Source organism: Rhyacophila brunnea, unplaced genomic scaffold (assembly GCF_057557595.1).
Source record: "Rhyacophila brunnea isolate RB1 unplaced genomic scaffold, BYU_Rbru_1.0 scaffold_44, whole genome shotgun sequence".
Lineage (NCBI taxonomy): Eukaryota > Metazoa > Arthropoda > Insecta > Trichoptera > Rhyacophilidae > Rhyacophila > Rhyacophila brunnea.
Window position 1 is genome coordinate 1,257,763 of NW_028233109.1, and position 22,752 is coordinate 1,280,514.

At 25.3% G+C, this 22,752-nt stretch overlaps 1 pseudogene; it reads left to right on the plus strand.

Moving 5' to 3' along the window:
- Positions 1-20,432: 20,432 nt before the first annotated feature.
- On the plus strand, positions 20,433-21,545 carry LOC147066639 (histone deacetylase 3 pseudogene; annotated as a pseudogene).
- The last annotated feature ends 1,207 nt before the right edge of the window (positions 21,546-22,752 follow it).

Consider the following 22,752-nt stretch of genomic DNA (forward strand, 5'->3'; position numbering starts at 1 on the left):
ACATATTCGCAGGATTATTCCGAATAAAAAATTATGGCGCAACCGAATTAAATTATGTCACGGATAACTAGTAGTATATCGGTAATTCCAACATTGTACAATAATTTTACTAAGAAAAATGAATTATAATAATTAATGCGTTCATAAAAAAATATTTACAAAAAATTGGAAATCTTTTAGATTGCCACAAAATAAATACTTTAATATTATATATTTTGAAAATTGATCTTTATTTATTTTAGATCAATGCGCACTTATATAAAAATTTTAAATAATATTTCTTATACATATTATCTCGTCTAAAAGGGGTCTAATTGGTAGAGATAACCGATAAAGGATATATTCCAATATAAAATTGTATGATATCTTCTGATATATTTTCTAAATCCGGAGTCACGATTGGTATTCAAGATTGCGATTTCACTGAAAGGAGTAAAAGATTAATTGATGCGAATGCGATATTTTAAAAAATAAAAATTATAAGAAAAAGCCCTTACAATACTAATAATTCTATTTTGAAGCGCATGAAATATATTCTTGTTAATTTATAGAATATTACATTTCATTAAAATTATCCACACATTTGAAGCTTTTATTTAGGATTTTGGGGTTATTTTGAGACTGAATATTATTTATATTTAAGTAAGTATATAACTGACATAAAAAAAATATAAGAATAATAATTTAAAAGAAAATTAGAAAAAAATAATAATAAATGGCATTAAATTCAAAATTAATGAAATTTTTGTTATTTAATAGGTTTATTTAGGCGACAATCAATATACAATATTAAATAGATAATATCAAACATATATTTATATACCACCAATAGTAAATCTTATAAAAAATAAATTACTATTATAGTACCGTATCAGAGCTGTTGATGAAAAATTTGAGCCCATGGCTTATGTGTTAGTCAAGTCATTTACAAAAAAATAAACTTAGTTTTAACATCTATCATGTGATTTTCTATATTTTCGATTTATAAACCCAAACGTACATTTTAATAAAAATTTATAATTTATTGTTTGAGACAAAATGAAGGTTTAAACTTGTTTCATATTTTAAATAATCACATTCAATGGTACACTAAAATATACTCTATTAAATATCGAGCTTGTATTATTTTAGCATAAGGACACGTTTATTTTTTTATTTACTGATAATTGTATTGTATTTTCTTTAAATGAAAACAATCAAAATCTCACTATTGATGTTGTTCATGTTATTTTGAATTTCGGTATAATATAAAGCCCATGTTTATCAGATTTACAATTAGAATTAGCTTTATAAATGCTTTAAAAATATTTTTTATAAAATTATTAAAGCTTTGACTGTCAGAATTTACTAAAATAAAAGTTATAAATTACTTTTTCTTTTTTTAGAAAAAATAATTGATACACAGAGGAATTAGCGCCCCTATAATGATGTATTTTTGATTTTTATAGCATAATAATAGAAACATGTTTTTTAGCTCTATTTTTTATAGATATTTTTAATTTTAAATTACTTAATATCTCCACCACTATGTTTGTATGATTCGTTGTACGTCAAAATATAATTTCTTCGGGTAATTTTTATCTTTGTATAGACCTTTAAAAATATTAATAGTTTTAATTAGACCACATCAATCGGGTCACCACTGCGGGTAAGCATTCCTTTTACCGATAATGAATTTGATTGCTTGCGTTTGGGAATCGATTAAAGTTTTTTCTGTGCCAAAATTAGGCACATGCTCTAAACTGAGGAATCTCTTTTACTATGGGTTTGCACCAGTGTTTGCTATATTCTTTGCAGCTGATCGGCATTAATTACTATTTGTAATATAAAAATATTATTGAATAAAGAGAATATACTCTTATAATATTAAATTAAAGATATTTCTCGAATATATACATCATGAAACCATCACCACTATTTTTTTTTATTTTTCCTATTCCAGACAAACCTTTTGATATGCTTTCATTCACAAATTTAAATGATAGATCTATGCAAATACTTTCTTCCAAATTTGTCTTTATCGTAACAATATATCGTTTATACATCACACACAAATTGGTTATTTTCATCATTTCTTTTATTAATGCAATAAAAAATATGCCTTCTACACTTCCCCCAATTCGATTTTTTTTACCGAATTTTATCACATTCACCCTTCATATTCGTATATATTTTTTTTGCTATCATCTCCGATCATATTCTTCGAAAGACTCAACACAATTTGGGACAATTCTTTTCGAAAAACTTTCACTTTGAAGATATTATAATTTATGCTTCTTTAAACGTAAGTAATAACAGCACCCAGTTTTTTTAATTATACTTGAAGCCATTAAAAAGGCATTATAAATTAAGTCATGTTGCATCCATTTATATCATTTTTAAGGTTTTAATTTTCCCAAAATTTATTTATTGTATCTTTCAGTGCCATATCTTGCCTTTTACTCTATTGATATTACATTTTTTGGATCTATTTTTTTATTTGAATAAAAACATGATTTAATTAAGTTAGTTTGAAAATACGGGTCGTAAAAAATGTGATAAAAAAATTGAAGTCAAAATAATAAAATTCATAATAGGTTGATTAGGGGCTCTAATATCATATCTGGATAAGTATTTGCTGATGAAACTCCTTTAGACATTTTTTTTCGACATCTATATATCAAGTGTTCTTTGTATCTAGCTTTTACCCATATAAACTATCCGACGAGACAATTTCTCTCGTTTAATGGTAATTGATTTGTTTTTACAGTATTTAATTATTTTCCGAAGCTTTTTCGACCATAAATTTACTTCTAAATTTGAATGTATATGAATCTGCTTGATTTTTAGATGCTCGCTTTTTTTATGATCAATTGATTTTTATAGGCAAAAAAAATTATTATGACACTTGAAGAAATAGAATTTTACACAGTCGTTAATATTTGACCGCAGTGTTTTTCTTTCTTTATTTAAAAATGGTTAGTATATCAAATAAATTATCTTTTTGTATCGTAACATTTTATGAGACTATCAGAATAGATTCTAATATAATATTTACTTTTGATTTCTGATAAAAATGGCCATATAAAAGGACTCTTTGAATTTATTTACTGCACTCTATCATATTTCCAGTTCATATAAAAAAACTATTATTTCAATGTACTTACCACTCTTTTTGCTAGGTTCAAACTGTTTTACTACTTCTTTAAAATATTAATTACCATGAAGAATAAAAATTTTTTCACCTAATCTTTTCAGATAAAAATATATGCGGAGTCTACATATTTTTACCCAATAAATGATTATAAACTCTCATATATGCATTTATTTAATTTAATTTTTATAAATATACAAAATATTGTGTTTTTATGATAGGAGATATTTTTATTTCTTGTGATCTTTTTTAAATCAAATTGTATGATAAAGTAGTTTTTGTGTTATTTTTTAAGGGCATTTTCAAAAAATTTGTTTGCTTTCCTTGTTTACAATTGCATTATCAGTAATTTATTTGTGTGATTCCGCTTTAAAATTGTTTAACGCATTAGGTTTTTTTGTGTCATTTTTTTCTAAATAATTGGTCAATGTGATATGTTTTGACAATAGCGAATAAAATGTGTATGATTTTTAATGATTTATCGTTTACCGATTATTTATAAGCACGGATTGACTTGATTAAAAGAATATAGTCAATAAATAATCGAATGTTATCCAATAAATGTATGTTTTTAAAAATACCTATATATTTAAGAAATCTAAATATATAATAAAACTTTATCAAAAATTGACGTATAATAACAAGTAAATTGTGATAATTAACAAATTTCACCAATAAAATATTTATTTAATATTGACAATAAAAGAAAATCTGATTATATTGATGATTTTGAAGTCATAATATCAAAATTTAATGGTAAAAGAAGGGTAAAAATTTGCCAATCATAAACTGTCTACCTGCCGCACCATAAAATTCATAATCTCTCATATTATTTATTAAATATGTAGCCTGTAATGTTTCTAATTATGTTGTAAATGTAAATCCATTATTTTTAGAATATCAAGACTAATTTTTAAATGAATTTATTCTTGTTTTATTTTTTTGTAGAAATTTGATAGCTAGTATATAAAAAATAATCAATATATTTTGTGGATAGCTTTGTTGCATTCAAAGCCTTGAATTCTTAAATTGTAATCTTGATAGATTATCAATGTTTTATTGACGCATTGCTTCAACATAAATATTTATGTATATTTTCGATAATTGGTGTTCGATGCGAGCGTGGAATTTGTTTTTGTGGTTCATAACATGCAACGAAATTACTTTACTGCTACTATAAACAACAATAAATTCTTTTTGAGTGGATTTATAGTGTATCTCGAATTCATCAATAGTTCGATCTTATTTAATGTACCTTTTCAAACAATTGTGATCTTATCATAATAACTACATAATATATTAACAATATACGCTTAATTGTATATGATTTACAACTATTTTTAAATATAGTTTAGAAACGCAATATATGCTAGTAAAAACCAAACACACACGATCAAAAACAATAATTTATATACTTCTAAGTGACAGTGATTCTTTAAATTTATATTTTTTTTTGCATTTTAGTGTGTTTTCGAACATAAATTTATTGGTACGTCTTTTCCTACGAAATTTTTCGCTTTTTGTGTGTATTTAGTCGGAAATCAGTTAAAGATCGATGTTTATTTTTACGCTTAATTCGTCACAATACAACTATGGTATATTCACTTTTTAAATTTTTAATCTTTTTTTTGTGGTATAATACACTATATATGTTTTTTTTATAATTTTCTTTAGTTGATATTATATAAGATAATACGCAAATTTAAGTAGAAAAGTCATAAAGAATAACAAAAAATCAAAGCAATCAATAAAATTTGTTGCATATAATGTTTTCCACGGTGGGAAATATAACAATATAATTAACCATGCTTAAACTACGCTATTTTATCAAATAATCAATAACAAGAAGATAAAAAAACAACAACCTTTAATTTCTAGTGAATTTATAAAAAAAATATTTTTTTTTGAAAGTTTAAACACCTTTTTGTTTTATTATAATCATATAAATATTTATTTGCACAAAATATTTTAAATTTAGTAATTTTTATGGAAAGGTATCATCTTTAATGAATTTTTTTAGACTATGCCTGCTTCTATTAATTTTTATAGAAGATTCCACTAAAAATTGAAATATTCTGAATGTTAAACTTGGATATACGGCTCTGGTCATTCAATAATTTTTTTTTTCACAGGAACAAGGTATTTTAAACCATTCTCTTTCTCTTAATTTACCTTATATACATATGATCTTTCATATTTTTCGATTCATAATTTTATTTAAGGATTACTTTACACTGTCTTAAACAAGAATAACGGTTTTTGTGATATTTTATCTGCCCCATAGTATCGCTTTTATAGTTAGTCTTTATATACTAAGAGTATTCACCATTCATTACATATGTATTGAATTTTTCGTTGCTTTTCTTACATATTAAAAAAAACAGGTAGGTTTTATTGTATCCTTAAGGTAGAAAAAAAGTTAAAACCCCACTTGAAAAAAGGTTTTTATATTTTAAATTTTGTTTAAGAACGTTCATATTGGCTAAGGTTCTTTTAACTAAATTTATTACCTATCTAAATACATAAATATTTCTACTAATACCATTAAATCGTGTAAAATGGATTTTAAGTGTGTGAAATTTTCACCCCACTTTTAAAAACATTTTTACCATTTTAAATCAGAACAAAAAGATATAAGCGTCGATGATTATCTCATATATTCTCCAGATAAATATTTTTGTTTTTAGATTTTGGGGTATAGCTGTATAAAAATCTTTTACTTATACACGCATTAAATTAAAAAATATTTTTCTTTAAGTTTTAATTTATATTCATTTTAAATGTTTATTTTATCTTTAACTTCTAAAAATTTATGGGCGCAATAGCATCTTTTGTATGAAATAAACCGAGCGCGCAGCAAAAAAAAGACGATTAATTTATATATACCCATATTTTATATGCATAATCTAAAAATATATTAAATAAGTAGCTTTAGATGACATTTTCTTTATCAATTAATGAATTATGCTAATCTTTAAAAAAAATATAAAAGGAGAAAACCTTGGTTTCTAGTAATCACACATTAGACTAAGAAAAAATTTATATCTAAGGACAAATTTATTTTAATCGATATGCCTAGCTGCCTTAAGTGTATAATAAGTAAATTAACGATCCTATACTTTAAAATATTCTATATTAATTTGAACAAAAAAAAATAGTTTATTTTACTTATCTTATCGAAATGAATCATAGATCAAAATATATGTTTTAATTTGAATTTTTTAACTTATTATTCTTTCTTATTTTTTGTACAAATACTAATTATATGCCAGAAAAATAAATCCTATTTATTAAATAAGTTAATATACCCGCTAAAAGAAGATCTTTTTTATATCTGTTTTAAAACGATTGAATTTTGTTTTAGTCTTTCTCAAAAACTATGATTTTTAGCTTTTATAGTTGTTCAAGAAAAATTTTAGATTTCTCTATAGAATATATTTGGCTGATACTTCTTTCCACCCCATCATCTTTACAATCTTTCTCGATGCACCTTCTTTGTTCCAAACTTATTGGTTTACGTGTCTTTCCAATTATATTGTTTGTGCGTATGCTTCCGCTTCAGTCTGCCTTCTTAGCTCCTTAATACACGACTTATCTTACACAAAAAAATTATATTTTTACATAAACATATTGAATATCACTCTATATCGCAAGACATTCGAACATATTTTATTTGAGAGAAGAAGAGCAGTTGATGAAGATGGATCAGGGGAAGGTGTCGAAAGATCTATCAAGGTGTTGTGCGATGTTCCCAATGGACTGACACGTCTCGATAGATGGATCAGGGAAAGGTGTCGAAAGATGTATCAAGGTGTCGTGCGATGTTCCCAATGGACTGACATGTCTCAATAGATGGATATGATAAAAAAGAAACCTTACCCATAAATAAAAAATAATCGATCTCACTATATTATATTGTAGTAATTGATTTTATAATCACAATAAGAAATATTATTCAATGAAATTTTATCTAAAGAACGATTAGAATTATTATTATTTAACACCTTAAATTGAAAGCATTTAAATCACACATTTGTCTTGGTTTGAATTTATTCTTCATGATTATGTAATCTTATTTGTACATCTAGTCTTTTACATAATAATAGACAGTAATTCTTATTTATTGTATATAAATTGTCAGTTATTTTTTATTTAGGGTATGTGCATAATATAAAACATAAATAATTACGTTAGAATATACTTTATACTTTATCCATGTTTCGTAATTTTTTCATATTATATGTACATGCGAGTAAGGGAATTAATTAAACTATAATTTAAAAATCAAAGATGTCAAATATTTCAAATTCCAATTTCACTTATGGTTTTATTGACATTCTGTCCCAATGGAGCTGATTCGTAATTTCTAAAAAGGGCCCCCTTTTATTCCGTAATGCCAATTCAGTCTTTGTTTAAAGCAATCATTAAATAAAATCTTTATTGTATTTTTGAAAATAATGCTTTAATATCTTGTGGGGAAAGTTCAATTTTATTTAAAATAATTTTACATTTTAAATAATTTTATGTTGTGCCACAGTTCGATTTTAATATAAATAATTCTTAAATTCAATCGGAATTTATATTATAAAAAGGGTGACCCTAATTATGAAAGATAATAAAAGAAAGAATAAAGTTCAAAAAATCAATAAAACAAAACGAGAAGCTTCGATTACACCAGAAATTTATGGTTTGAAAAGAAACCCTAGAAGTATATTGAGAAATCATAGTAATTCAAGCTCAAAAACTAAATACAAAGAGAAAGATGTAAATTTATATAAAAAAGGTGATATTGCGCTACATCATAAAAATTCATGCTCTGAACCAGAAGACAAAATTAAAGACGACCCTAAATTACTTATTGATAATAATTCACCGATAAAATTTAGATCTGCGAGAAAATCAGTTAAAAAACAGGAGATATCATCTTCCTGTTCAATTATATCCGATAAAACTGATGAAAATTCGTTAGGAGATAAATCAGATGACGAAGAGTCGATTCCACCAGTCGAGAACAAAAGGATGTCATCAGATGATCAAAAGATTTTACGTAACCCTCACAGTATACCACACGGGAATATTAAAATGAAAAAAAAGTGTGACACCTCTAATAACATAGAGATATCCCTTAATAAATTATCAAATCAAGAAGAGGATATTTCGAGCAAAAAGGAAAGTGATGAATCTGAAAATCACTCTAGATCAAATAAAGGGGTAAAGGAAAATCTACTCGAATTAGATAATAATTCAAACGATAAGATTTATGAAGTGAATTCATTGGAATCTACTAATGATGATTCATCAAAGTCACCAAGCTTTAATTCACAAGAATCAAGCGAATCAATAGATTTATTTTGTGGGTCCCGTGGATATAAGGAAAAATATAGTGATGATTCCACAGGATTAGAGCTCAATATGCCTAGAGCAAATCCTCGGGTCAAAAATATGGGAAACGTTAATTATGTAAATGAGCGTAGACAAATAAATAGATGGACACCACAAGAAGTTGAATATTTAAAAAAGGGAAAAGCTGAAAACCTTTCTTGGAGGGATATACTTGATAAATATGAATTTAATAACAGAAAAACTACTGATCTAAAAGATAAATGGCGATTAATAACGAAAACCGCTTCATATTATAGAACATCCAAAAGAAATTTTGTTCTCTTGGATGAAAATAACAATATTGTTCTTGATGCTGCCAATAGTTCTAAAATATATAAAGAAAAGTTTCCGTTTGATGCGGCTCTAAGAATTGCAAGAGATTTACAAATGAAGGCTGACCAGATTTTTCAGATAGGCGCGCGTGGAGATACTTCACAAATATATTTTTATAAGATTGTAGTTAACGATCAAAACGAACTTCGTGTAAGATCTTTAAAAATAGAAAGGGGTTGATACATAAAAAATATTGTTGTTTCTAACCTATATTCTTTTCTATTTTGAAATTTACTTTTTTTGGCTTTATAGACATATGAAATTTTGTTTTTTACTCACATTGTTGTTTATTTTGCACCTTACATTTTTGGCTTTATAGATACATAAAAATATTCTTGTTTATTTAGTTATTTTACTTTTTTGGCTTTATAGATATATAAAAATATTCTTGTTTCTAGCTCACATCATCATTTTATTCTGCAATTCACTTCTTCGACTTTATAGATGCATAAAAATATTCTTTTTTTCTAACCCAATCATCATTTTATTCTGCAATTCACTTCTTCGGCTTTATAGATACATAAAAATATTCTTGTTTCTTTAGTTATTTTACACATATAGATATTTCTATATATTTGACGAATATAAACATAATCATCGTTTCTAGAATTATAATTTTGCACACGTTACTAAATAGTGTTTTTAATAAAAAAAGTGTGTTCAATAAGACTATATAATAATTGTATGTTCTAGAGTCTTGCAAATGGCCTACGATTGTTTCTATTTAAGATAATATGGTGTTTATGACGGTTAATAATCAACACTATTTATAAAGTAATATATAAAATAAACTAAATCGAAACCATCTTAGAAGAGTATTATATATTTTTGTTGTGAAAACCCCTTAAAAGACCTAATAAAACATTTAATAATTTTTTTTTGGTGTACACTCAAATATTAACGTTATAAATGAATTGTCTTAAAACTATTACCTAAATCATATTTTCGTATAAATACGATCAAGTAGTATCAATGCTTCGTGTAAATGATAAAAATATATCGTTCCATGAAAAAAACTATTTATGATCTCGGTTCTTTATTTATTTCGTATGTATATATAGTCTGATTTCGCGTATTTGTATTTTATACTGATCTTGATGGTAAAATCATAAAACTTCTTTTATTCTGAAAAAAATAGAATGTAAAAACATAGAAAGTCAGACGCATCTCTTTGAAAATATGATTCTCATGGATTAAAAACTTTTTTTTATTACAGTTTTTCCCTTTATTATGTATTGGTACAATATATAAATAATAAGGTTTTGATAATAGAAAAGGCGTATAATACAATTACATTATAGTTTCGTTTTTAAAATAAAGCTCGCTCTTAAGCCGAAATTATAAAAATTCTAGCCTCTGGTACTGTCCTCTTTCTTTAAAATTCTAGAGCTTGTAGTATTGCAAAATATATGTTTAAAGGATAATTTCATACGATTAAAGTTTTCATTTATAGATTTAGGCTTTTATAAGGAATTTTTAAATTATTTTGCAGAAAAAATCTTAATTTTGTTATAATAATTTATGTTCGTTAAACAATTGTTGATTAAAAAAAAAAGAATTGATTCAAACTTTTTGAAAAATTTAAATGTAGGTAAAATATAACTATATAAGACTTTTTTATTTTGCTATAATTTTATTTTAGGTAATTTTTTTGTTTGTGCGTCTTTATTTTTATAAATTATTAATAATCGCAAAATCACATTATATGCTTTATTTCTTGAATCTTTTTATTATAGAATATATTTTTTGCATCGGTAGCTTTATAGATAAGGTAAATTTCTAAATAATTTTCTATATCGCTTAATATAGTAAAAGTGATTTTTTGACATTATTTATGAATTTCAAACACTCACAATCTTAAATTAATAATCTTAATTATATAAAAAAGCTATAAATACAATATGTTTTATTTTTTAGCGCTCTTTCATATAAAAAATTAAGTTAAAATATTATTATATCAATAATAATATTAGAGAATTTTATTTATTATTTTTATATTAAAAATTACTAAAACGCGCAGAATTTAATTCTAAAAACATGTTGATTCATATATAAATATAAATAAATGTAACTATTATTCAAACATATGTTTTTTATAATGTATATTGCACAAAAAATGCAGTAAAGATGCTTAAAAAAATACACCTCAAGTTTCTTTAGTATTATAATTATATACAACATGAATTACTTTCTCGAGGGATTTTAAATACTCACGTAAATAATTTAAATATTTTCTATATCTAAGTTAATTAATTTTAACATAAATATGTATCTTGCATTCAGAAACGAATCACATTTACCCCTATCCTTAATTGTATTCTTTCTTAGCATAAATTCTCAATATTCCAACAATATATTATGCATCCAACTTAAAGAACAAATGTATAATTTTTTGTAGAATGGTTTAATAATTTTCTCTTTTGATTTTAACCCTTCGTATTTCTATAATTTTTATCTGCTTTTCTGATCACTATATTTGTTTTTTGAATCACCCGTTTTTTGTATTATCCCGTAGAATTTTCATTAGTTTATTTTAAAAATAATGTATTTGAATGATTTTTTTGCAAACAAAAGGGTTTTTAAAACAAATTTACCTGTAAAATATTTTTGAATTGATATTTGATCTATTGAAATTGATAAAATTATCTGTAACATTCGAAAATCCCAAGATTTATATTTTTTATTTTTTTATTGGACCTTAATATATTATAAACGATTGATCTTTAAAGTAATCTAGGGTTTATATGATTTTAAGGTATTTTAGTTATGCAATCAAAAAATTTGATTTCTATATAAACAAAAAACGCCAAAAACAGGAGTGTAAACTTATTCAAATTAAAATTTCTATCATTTTACATATGAGTAAATTTGTTGTTAATAAAATTTCTACTTTTTTTGCTCGTTCAAAATTACTTTTAATATTTCCCAACAGAAATTCGATATATTAAATGCGTGCTTTTATTTGCTCGCTCAAAATAAATTATTATTTTCTAAAAGCACTTCTATTTTTTTAAATAAATTGCCAATAGTTTTTCTTAAATTTCCTTCTCCTGTAATGATATTGTGTTTTCTTTTCTTAAATGGATTGATTTTTAGAAAGAAATGTAGATGGAGCTTATCTGATTTTTAAACAAAACCCTGTTATTTACAATCTAGATTTGATTATTTTTATCAATAATGTAAATTTAACGAATTTACCACGATTGTAACAATTTTAGTATAAAGGTATATAAAAATATACAAAATAAATTTTAATTCTGTTTTTAATCAATATAATAGGCACATAGGTTATTTTCCGCATAAGCATGTACCTTTTTTTTTTACTTTTAGGCCTTATTTTATCGCCTTGATTCAACCGTTTAGATTATTTATTTAAGATAAAAGAATGGTTTCAATTTTTTTGTTATTTAGGAGATAAATATCTTTTTTATGCATCAATATTCTTTAAAACTTCTACAGGGTTTCATTTTAATTTATAATCTAAATATTGCATGTATCATGTGACATGTAATATTTTAAAAATTAAAATATGCAAAATCTAGGATACTATTTTTGGCTAGACTATTCATCCTATTTAATCAATGTTAATAGATTTCATTTACTGTGAAAGTAAATTTTTCTTCCTGTTTTTGTATTTTTAAAAAATAATAATTTGTTTAAAAATTTATTACCGCCTGTTTATAGTAAATAGCTACAAAAACTTCACATTTAATTTTTTTAAAAATTAGATCTCTTTACGATTATAAATAAAACAAGTAATGACGCTACAATAATTATAAAAATAACAAATACATAAAAGCATATGTTTTTTTTCTTCTGATCCTGTTTGTATTCTTCTAGTGTATAAATATAATCATCTTTTTTGAAATCAATATCATGATCTATAGATAATATTGGAGAAACTTGCGACTCAAATATAACTATTTCAGTTGGAATGACGTCTGCTTGTTCCTTTGAAAGATCTGTGTGGCTATCAAAAGGGGACATCTCATCCGGTTCCGTTATATATTCTGGTGTTTGATTTCTAAACATGCCGCATTCATTATGTTCACACGATATTGGCTCTATAAATTCCAATGGTTCCATACATTGTAATTTTGAATTTAATTCATATTTTTCGTTTTTATATTCTAAATCATTTTGGTTCACCTCTTCATATTTTAGACTTGAGAATTGATCTTCTCCAGTTTTTTCTATTGAGCTACAGATTGTTTCTTCTAATAACAGAATATCTTTCTCTCGAAATATGTTTTCAGATTCTTTAGATGGATTATCTTGAAGCTCTTCTGCTATAAAAACTTCTTGTTCCAACTCAGATTGTAAAATTTCAGGCAAATTATGTAGCGATACTGTTTGTTGTAATTCCATTTTGTCTATTTTTTTAATAACATGTGGTTCTGATCTTTCATCTAAACAAAAATCCTCTTCATTCTGTGCTAAAATGTGTTTTTTACCATTCCATAACATTTTTTCTACATTCTGTTCCTTTTTATCTTTTTGATCATGTTCGCCTATAAAGGAAACATCATTTAATCTTGAATCACACGTAAAATAAGTGATGACTTGCTTTTTTTCCGTTTTGTTGTCATTCTGTGTTTCAAAAGATGTACTTTCAGTATTTTCGGGGCAAAATAGATCCGGTATATTAGTTTTGTCCACATTTAGATCAGAGTGCCCTAAATATTTACACGATTCAACACACCCATAACTACCAATCTCCGAGTAAATTGAACTAGATGCGATTACATGTGTCGAATCGTTGGATTCTTCACAGCCAGGAATCAAAATAGATCCATCCGTATCTAAATCTAAACAAATATCCGTTAAAATCCCATAAATCATAATAAAAGTAGATTCTGTTGAAGAATAAGTGACATTTGCGTCTAAATCATAAGCTTCATAGACTGTGTCGTCGTTTTTTTCACTATCGCTTAAAAATATATTATAGTCTTTATCCATTTCGACTATATTAGGTTCTTTTACATTAATTATGGCGATTCTTTGTATATCCGAATTTGAAGATGCCATATTATTTATGCATTTTTCATTCGAATCTTTTATAATTTTTTTTTCTTCATTACATTCGAATTCAAAGTTTTTAAACAATTCCAAAAATCCCATGTCAAAATCATTTGAATGTGGTTCTTCGGAAAAATGTTGTTTATTTTCAAAATAACATTTTGATTGTAATTTTTCCTTCGGAACTATGGTATTTTCAGTGAACACACATGAGGCATTCGATTCATTTTCAGAATGACATTTTTCTGGTATGATAGATTCACATGTCTCATCCTCTTCTTTAATATCATACAGATTAGCTCGGGTATACAAGAATTTGGCTGATTCTACATTTTTTGTGTTTAGTGCCCCATAAGGATGCTTATATCGAGATTCTAAGTAAATTTCGGATTTTTCGTTTTTGAAGTCAAAAGCCGATTCTATATATCTCTTTATATCTTCTATTTGAATATCTGATGCTTCTATGTTATAATTACAATAAAATTCTTCTATATGGGGATTCTTGTTATTAACCTCGATTTTATTGTCTTCGATATCTTTCGAATAATTGTAGAACATTCCTATATCCGATGAGCCGGTTTTTGTATTTTTCAACCTAATTTCTGTAATATCTGAATCTATGTCAAATTCGATATACCCATTATAATTTTCTAAATCTATATGTTTATCATCGATAATGTTTTTTTTGCTTAAAGTAAAGCCCATGTTATCTATTTTCTTTTCTTGATTTTCGTAGAACTGGTTTTCTTGTAAATTAGTCGTTTTATATTCCTCTGATTCATTAATTTCAAAAAAATCATTTTGTGTTACACTAGAATCATTTATTTTATCTATTGACTCAATCATTTCTTCAACTAAAAACTTAGAACTTTCATCATCTAGTGCTGAGATTACATCAAAATTATTTTCCTGCGCTGTTTTTGAACAAATTTTATATAAAAAGCTTTCTAATAGGGGTGTTTCAAAAACAAACAAATCATTTTGTGTGTTTTTCTTTTTTGATATATTAAATTGATTGAAATGCTTCGTTAGTAAATATTTTTTGTATATTTTCTTAAATTTTCTGTCATTATATTTTTGCAATAAATTTTTGTGTTTTAAGTATTTTAGTATTTCTTCATTTGATATAGTGCAAAAAAGTCGCAAACTATCAACGTTTTGCAAAACATTTTTAACTAAGTCGTGATCGATGATTACTTTTTTATATAATAAGGTAATCTTGTTTTTACATTTTAATGCATCTAGACTACTCATTATTTTCTCAATCTCTATTTTTTCATTTGAATTTGATTCGGAACTTGATATTTTATCTGTTATAGTATTCTCAGAAAGACAATGGCAATAGATATTAATTTTCCGCATAAATTGATTCATCTCTTCATTCATCAAATAATCAATATTTTGCAATATTAATATATGTGAAACTTCTTCTTTATCCATGAAATCGATATTATCGTGAAGATGTTTATTAAATAAAATCATTAGTGCCGCAAAATTTCCAGAATGATATTCAAGATATTTGGTAATTATGTCTTCTGAAGAAAATTTTAAATCGAATTTCGTGTTACTATCTTCATCGCATAATATTTTCAAAAAGACTTTGGTATCATCAAGTAGGTATTTATAAACGTATGAATTTGATATCTTTAATTCTGCATAAAATGATTTAAATTCATTATAGTCTGATATATAAATGGATTTTGCTGATTTTTCTAGAAGACAGTATAAACCCTCTAAAATTCTATTATAAACCTCTTCATCTTGAAATAAAGATGGTATTACTTCATTATGCGCTAAAATCAATCTTAAAGATTTTATAAAATTAGCCAATCCGTAAAACTTAACCAGAACTACACACGAAAGAAAATGTATGTTTTTAAAATAATATTCAACTTCATTGTTCTTTACATTCACATCGATCGAATTTTTAAAATTCTCATTTAAGGCATAGTAAAATTCATTTAGCTCAATCAATAAATCTACAAAAATATTCAGAAAAAGACCAAGTTCCTTTTTTATGATGAAAACTTGATATTCTCTCAATAAATTAGCACAAAAAAATTCTTCTTGTTGAAAACACCCTTCATAGTTGTATAGCTTTATAATTGATTCATTTATAGGAAAAATTTTTGATGAAGAAATAGTAAGTATTATGTTTCCGAAGGTTTTATAAATAAAACTCTGATCAAAGTATTGTTTAAGAGAACTGAATATTTGATTATAATTTTCTTTGATGTTGTATAAATCCCGAGGCAATTCATCTATAGATCTAATCATGTATTCAGATATATTTTTTACATAATTTAATTTAAAAATCAGTATAGATGCTGATATAATCATATCTGAGTTTTCAATGATTATTTCGAAGTCTGTCAAAGGAGGGTTTTCGGTTGAAATAAACATTTCTACTGTTTTTATCAAATCTGACTTATATAACGAACTTTCAGAAGCGAAAAATTTTGTTTTTAGAAGTTCTGCTGCATTGGCTTTGTTGAAGTTATGAAATTGGTCAAAATCATCTTCAAAAATTTCTAAAATATTATTAATAATGGTTATAATTTGAAATAAATCAATATTATTCATGCAATTTAATATCCGAGCCATTAAACGATCTGATTCATCGCTTTTATTTGTTTCTATAATATCATTTATGTATGTTTGCGTTTTTATGTAAAAAATGTTTTTTAGCTCACCTACACGCGTAGAGATTTCTGTTCTTTTTTCTTTCTTTTTTTCATCTTTTTTCAAAGTAGATGCTGATGTAGTCATATAATAAACCAAAAAATTGAGAAATTTCATCTAATGCTTCATAATAATTTTAGCGATTAAAAAAAAAATATTCAATTAACCATATGCGAAATACTTTTTTAATTGGTTTTTAATGTATCTAATTCTCTTCTCGTTTTATGATTTTCAATATTATTACTATACAGATAATGTTTTACTATATTTATGCATTATAAGCTTGAGTCATATAAATAAAATAAGAATAAAGGTAAAAATCACGATATTTAATCGATATATAACTATATAATGTTGATATAGTGCTGAATCGGTATTTTTATAATTAACTTGAATCTATTTGGATTTAAAAATTGATATCATAAAAACAACAATTATTGATGCATGGATTCATGTTAAAGATTTGTATATATATTAATTTTTATTCTTTTGTAAATTATTAAAACGAATTTATGATGATCAAATAAAGATTTATCTAAATAGTCTATTTTAATTTATAATTTTTGATAAATTTAAAAGAACATTTACTATAACTGATTTATATATAAATTGAATTTAGTTGAGGAATTGTAACAAATAAAAGGAATAAATAGATGGATAGAAATAAGGAGAGTATATGAAATATATAAGTTGTTATCTCCTTTTTCATAAATATTAATAATAATACACGGATACGTACATAAATCAAGAAAAATTGACATTCTGGTGTCTATTATTAAAAATTTCGATTATTTTTATCAAAAAAATATAAAAAGGGTATTTTTTGTGTATGGGGGTATTTTATGTAAAAATTAAGCGATATAGGCTTCAAGATTACAGCATTTAAATTTCTGGGGGGGTTTTTTTTTGTTCAAATCTTTGAACGCACTATCTTTAATAAAAACTGCTTGAACGCGAAAAATAACCAGTCACTATTGGACAATGAAGAAGTCTACAGAATTATGGTAGATTTTTTCATTTGTTACAGGTATATGAAGAATTTATATATATTATAACAACTATATAAGGAGTAAAAAATTGATAAATTTATATGTTTTATCTATTTTTACCATATTTAACAGGAAATTTGAACAGATGTCTTATTTAAGTTTTGTTTTTCACTTATATGCTATGCTCTCGTTATTAAGTTGTTTAACTGATCATATAATTGATGCTTTGTGAACACTTAAAAAGCAATTATTTCTGTCATAAAAATCCACCAAAAAACTTTAACTACAAAAAATTTCATTAAATTTAAAAAACATGTTAAATTTATATTTAAATATGAAAAAATGAGGCGAACTTTTTATTCGGGTTTTTGTGCATAATATAGACACAAGCGATGAGTTTATAAAAAAAGTAAACATAATTTAAAATTTTTGTAATTTTATGTCAAAATCAGAATACATATCAAAAGCGCGCTTTTAAATGTGATCTGTTCCTCAAGACCACAATATTTTTCAATAAATAGTTATTAAACTTAGGAATTAGGTTTGTGATTAAACTTCAAAGATTCCGCGAATGCAATCGTGTCAGTTTAATAGACATAAAATACATTTTTGATTATAAAAAGTAATATGAAGGTCTGTTAATCTTTTAAACAAAAAAATATACAAACATTGCTAAAATCAAAGCCCAAAAAATCATCTTGAAATTAAAGATCACAGGATCATTTATAGATAAATTTTAAGGTTTGATTTTATAAATTTAAATTTTTGATAACGAAAAAGCCTTTTTTGCAGTTCCTATGTTTATTTTCGATATTATTAACTATGATATCTATGTTTTAACCACTAAAATACCATATTTGCGGAACATAGATCGAAGTTTAATTGAAGACCTTAATTTTCAATATAGAGATTTTTATTGCTCAAAATAATATTAATAATTGACTTTTGAGCTTTTAAAAGAAATTTTAAGTCTCTATTGAGCAAAATAAACTTTCGAGGGAAACATAATCTATTTTAAAGAAAATCATATAAATAAGCTTCATTTTCACAATAAAAGAAATTATATTACAAAGAAAATTTAATGTGTGCGATTCTTAATGTTTTATAAAGATCAAAATTAAAATAAAGGTATTTTTTCATATATCAATCAAATTTATCTTGTATACACTATCTATTGTTTTTCAAGTATATGATTATATTTGCCTTAATTATGCATTGGCTGATCGGTGTATGGTGTTTTTGTATTTAATAGATTTTGCGTTGTCTTATTTTTCATCCACTTGCTCATTTTATTCAATTTATATTTATGTATTCAAATTTCTAATAATTTTGTATATACGTTTAGAATCATAAGATAAATTTTTTATCAACACTTATATATCGAATTATATTTCCGAAAAGGATAATTTCAAAAAAATATTGGTTTGCGCAAAAAAATGTCGTTAATATGAGAAGCAATTTAAAATAGAATAAAAAAACATAACGCATACTTCATAGATTTGGATTTAGCTGGTGACTAAATAAGAATTAAAATATTGAGATACCAATCAATATGCAAATAACTACAACATTTACTTTTAAAAAAATTTAAGTGTCGGTATTTTCCGTTTATAATTGCAAATTGTATGGAAATAGCTGAAAATTGAAGAATAAAACAGTAAAAAAAGAAGCAATTTTTTGTTTTACTAAAATTATGAATAAGATTAGGAGAAAGATAGAATGTCCGGATTATATAAGAGTTTTACATCATATATCACATATATTTACGATTAAAAGGAATTTTAGTAGATTATGATACACTAAGACGCGATAAATTAGTCTATAATTCAATTTTTAGGTGATATTATTGAAAAAATAGATAGAAAATCGACAATAAATGAGTCTATAACATAATAGAAAACTAAAATATATATTAAGGTGAATACGAGAATAAAAAAAGACATGAAAATTTTCCATAATCAACCAGATATCTTATGCATGATGAAAAAAATAATAATTACGTATATTTTGATCTGAATATCCAATATCGATAATTAAACATTTTATAAATGATAAAATATGATTTACTTGTGGATTAACTATGGGTAATTTAGAAATGTAAAAACAAGAATAATACTATGCGTCGTGGCATGGAATTTGGTAGTCGTAGTTATTTTAAGTTATATATTACATATTTAAGATTTTATGTGGAACCAGAGTCAATGCATAACAATATGCTTGAAGGATTCAGTTGAATATATAAGTCTTTAAATAGAATAATATAAAAGACACTATTGAAGAGAATGAGTCTATTAGAAGGGTAACGGGGTTTTAGAATCTACTTTAATTAATAAAATTTTATGATGGATATTTAAAGGATGGTCGTAAATAGAATAAAAAGCGAAGAAGCATAATAGTTTTAGGAAGATAATTGAATTAACAAGGCTTTAAAGAATAATATACACAGACCACGATTGTCTGGGATATCATACAGAAAACTAATTATAAGTATCACACTGAAGAACTGGTTAAAGTGTTAATTGATTAAAAAAAGAGCAAACAAAATGAAATAAAACTAGCCAATGAATTAGCAATTTTTTTAAAATATTACAGAAAATATTAGTAAAGAGGATTTAAAGTAAATAAGAATGTTTATACTTCTTCAAAGCACTCTCTAAAGATTTTCTTAGTCAAAAAAGATTAAAAGGTTTTATGGTCAAACTTACCGATAAAAGAATTCACACAATTTTATTTTGAATAGATCAGGAAAAATTCCTACTATAAGGACTTAATTTGTATGCACTCACGTAAAATATTTATTTTAATCAGCTCTTGAATTCCGTATTTTACCACCTTAAATAAATTTTTTACGAAATACTCTTAGAATTAAGACAATTAAATACGCCCTAAATTAAATGACACGACCAGCTTATATATTCGACAAAGAAGTCGGAAATTTCCATTATGGAAAGGGACATCCAATGAAACCCCACAGAATAAGTGTTACACACTCACTCGTACACTCATACAAATTAGACGCACATCTTGATATTGTTCAACCTATGTTTTCTTATGAAGACGAAGAACTCGAAAGTACCACAGAAAATGAAATTTCAGAAATAAAAAAAATTATACTGGGTTATCATTCGAAAGATTACATAGAAAAGCTTCCCATTACTTCAAAAATTGATGATTGTCCGTGTTTTATGGGAATAGAAGAATATTATTTACGATATACGTATTCGACAATGACAGCCGCTTATTTTTTAACACATCAGAAAAATGATATTGCCATAAATTGGTCTGGTGGTCTTCATCACGCCAAAAAAGATGAAGCATCTGGATTTTGTTATATTAACGATATAGTTTTGGCGATACAAGAGCTTTTAAAGGTATATTCACATGTTTTGTATCTTGATATTGACATTCATCATGGTGATGGCGTAGAGGAAGCTTTTTATGATAATCCTAGAGTTATGACACTTTCTTTTCATAAATTTGGAGATGGATATTTTCCAGGAACAGGCGAAATTTTCAGTACTGGAATAGGTGAAGGAAAAGGGTATTCTGTAAATGTTCCGCTCAAGAGTGGAATTGATGATAGCGCATATCATTATGTTTTTAAGCCTATAATAGAAACCTGTATTCGTAAATTCAATCCTCCTGTTATTGTAATGCAATGTGGGGCTGATTCGCTTGCTGGTGACAGAATCGGGTGTTTTAATTTAAGTATTCATGGGCATGGAGAATGTGTAAAATTTGTAAAAAGGTTCGGTAAAAAGATGTTGATTCTTGGGGGTGGTGGGTATAACCCGAAAAATGTTTCAAGAGCATGGGCATTCGAAACAGGAATTCTTGTTGATATTGAACTTGAAAATAATATTCCCAATGATTGTGTTTATTATGAATATTTCAAAAATAGTTATAAATTACATCCTACCCTTGTTGGAAAATATGAAAATAGCAATACAAGAGAATATTTGGATGTTATAAAAGGAATAGTTTGTGGAAACCTTGAGAAAATCTGATCTTTTTCGTATATTACATTGTGTATTTGCTGTAAATCTATTTTAAAAATAATTTAATGGTTTCTTTGCCATATTCTATATCATGTAATTTGTAGAAATAAAAATTTTGCTACCATTTATCTTTATACTTAGCTTAAATTATATGCTCTATTGATGGTAGAGTGAAAATGACACCAAAAACATCCACTTCTTGTCTTTATTTTTAGGAAACTTATATTATAAGTGAAATAGGGTCTACAAAGAAGTGTTTCAGCGAAAAAATATTATTTATGATATAAACATGACCGCATAATTTATTTCTAGTCTATTGCCCAATTATAATCTTTATAAAATTTATTTATGTATTGCTTTGATTTTTAGCTATATAAATTTGTTCAAGCAAAACTTGTGATTGCTCTATAGGCAAGATTTGGTTATAATTCTTTCAGTCACATTATATTTGCAATCTACCTCAATACATCTTCGCATTTAAAGACTATTAATTCAAGTGGTTTTCATAATACATTCATTTAATTCATATGTTCTGGTTTAGTATGCATTACCAACGCCTTAATATTCGACTAACATATAAACGAAACAATATACATCTTCGCGAAATCACAAAAGTATACTAAATATAAAACGAAAATAAAAATTGCAAAATATGATTTATTTTATGATGGAAATGCTTGCCTGAATGCTCTACACATAAACTTAAAAACATAATACCAAGCTTTATTGCATAATTTTAGGCTGGAATCATTTTTAATTAAAAAATTTATTTTATTCGTGAATTTCAAATCCATCAATAAAAGAGAGATATGATGGTCATGCAGTTTAAATATTCGACCTAGAATCTTCAATTTCAAAGATTGAATGTTCAAATGCTTCTTTAGCAAAGGCACAATGAATTAAAAAACTGGTAATAATGCCGTCTAGCTGCAAGCGATACAGAAAACACTGCTAGGCTGACACACAGTAAAAGAAAGCCTTCAAATTTTAACATATATTGACAGTGGGGCTGAAACAACTTGACACAATTCTCGAACGCAAGTGCAAGTAATCAAAGCATCAAAGCCAGTATTGGTATGATTTAGATTTTCCTGGTACCACTTATCTGATTGGCGTCGTCAACCCTGTTAATCTTTTTTCTGTTTATATAAACTTTTAAAGCGATCGAAAAAATTTGTATGATAAAAAAATTCAGAACTGATATTAAACTTCTTTT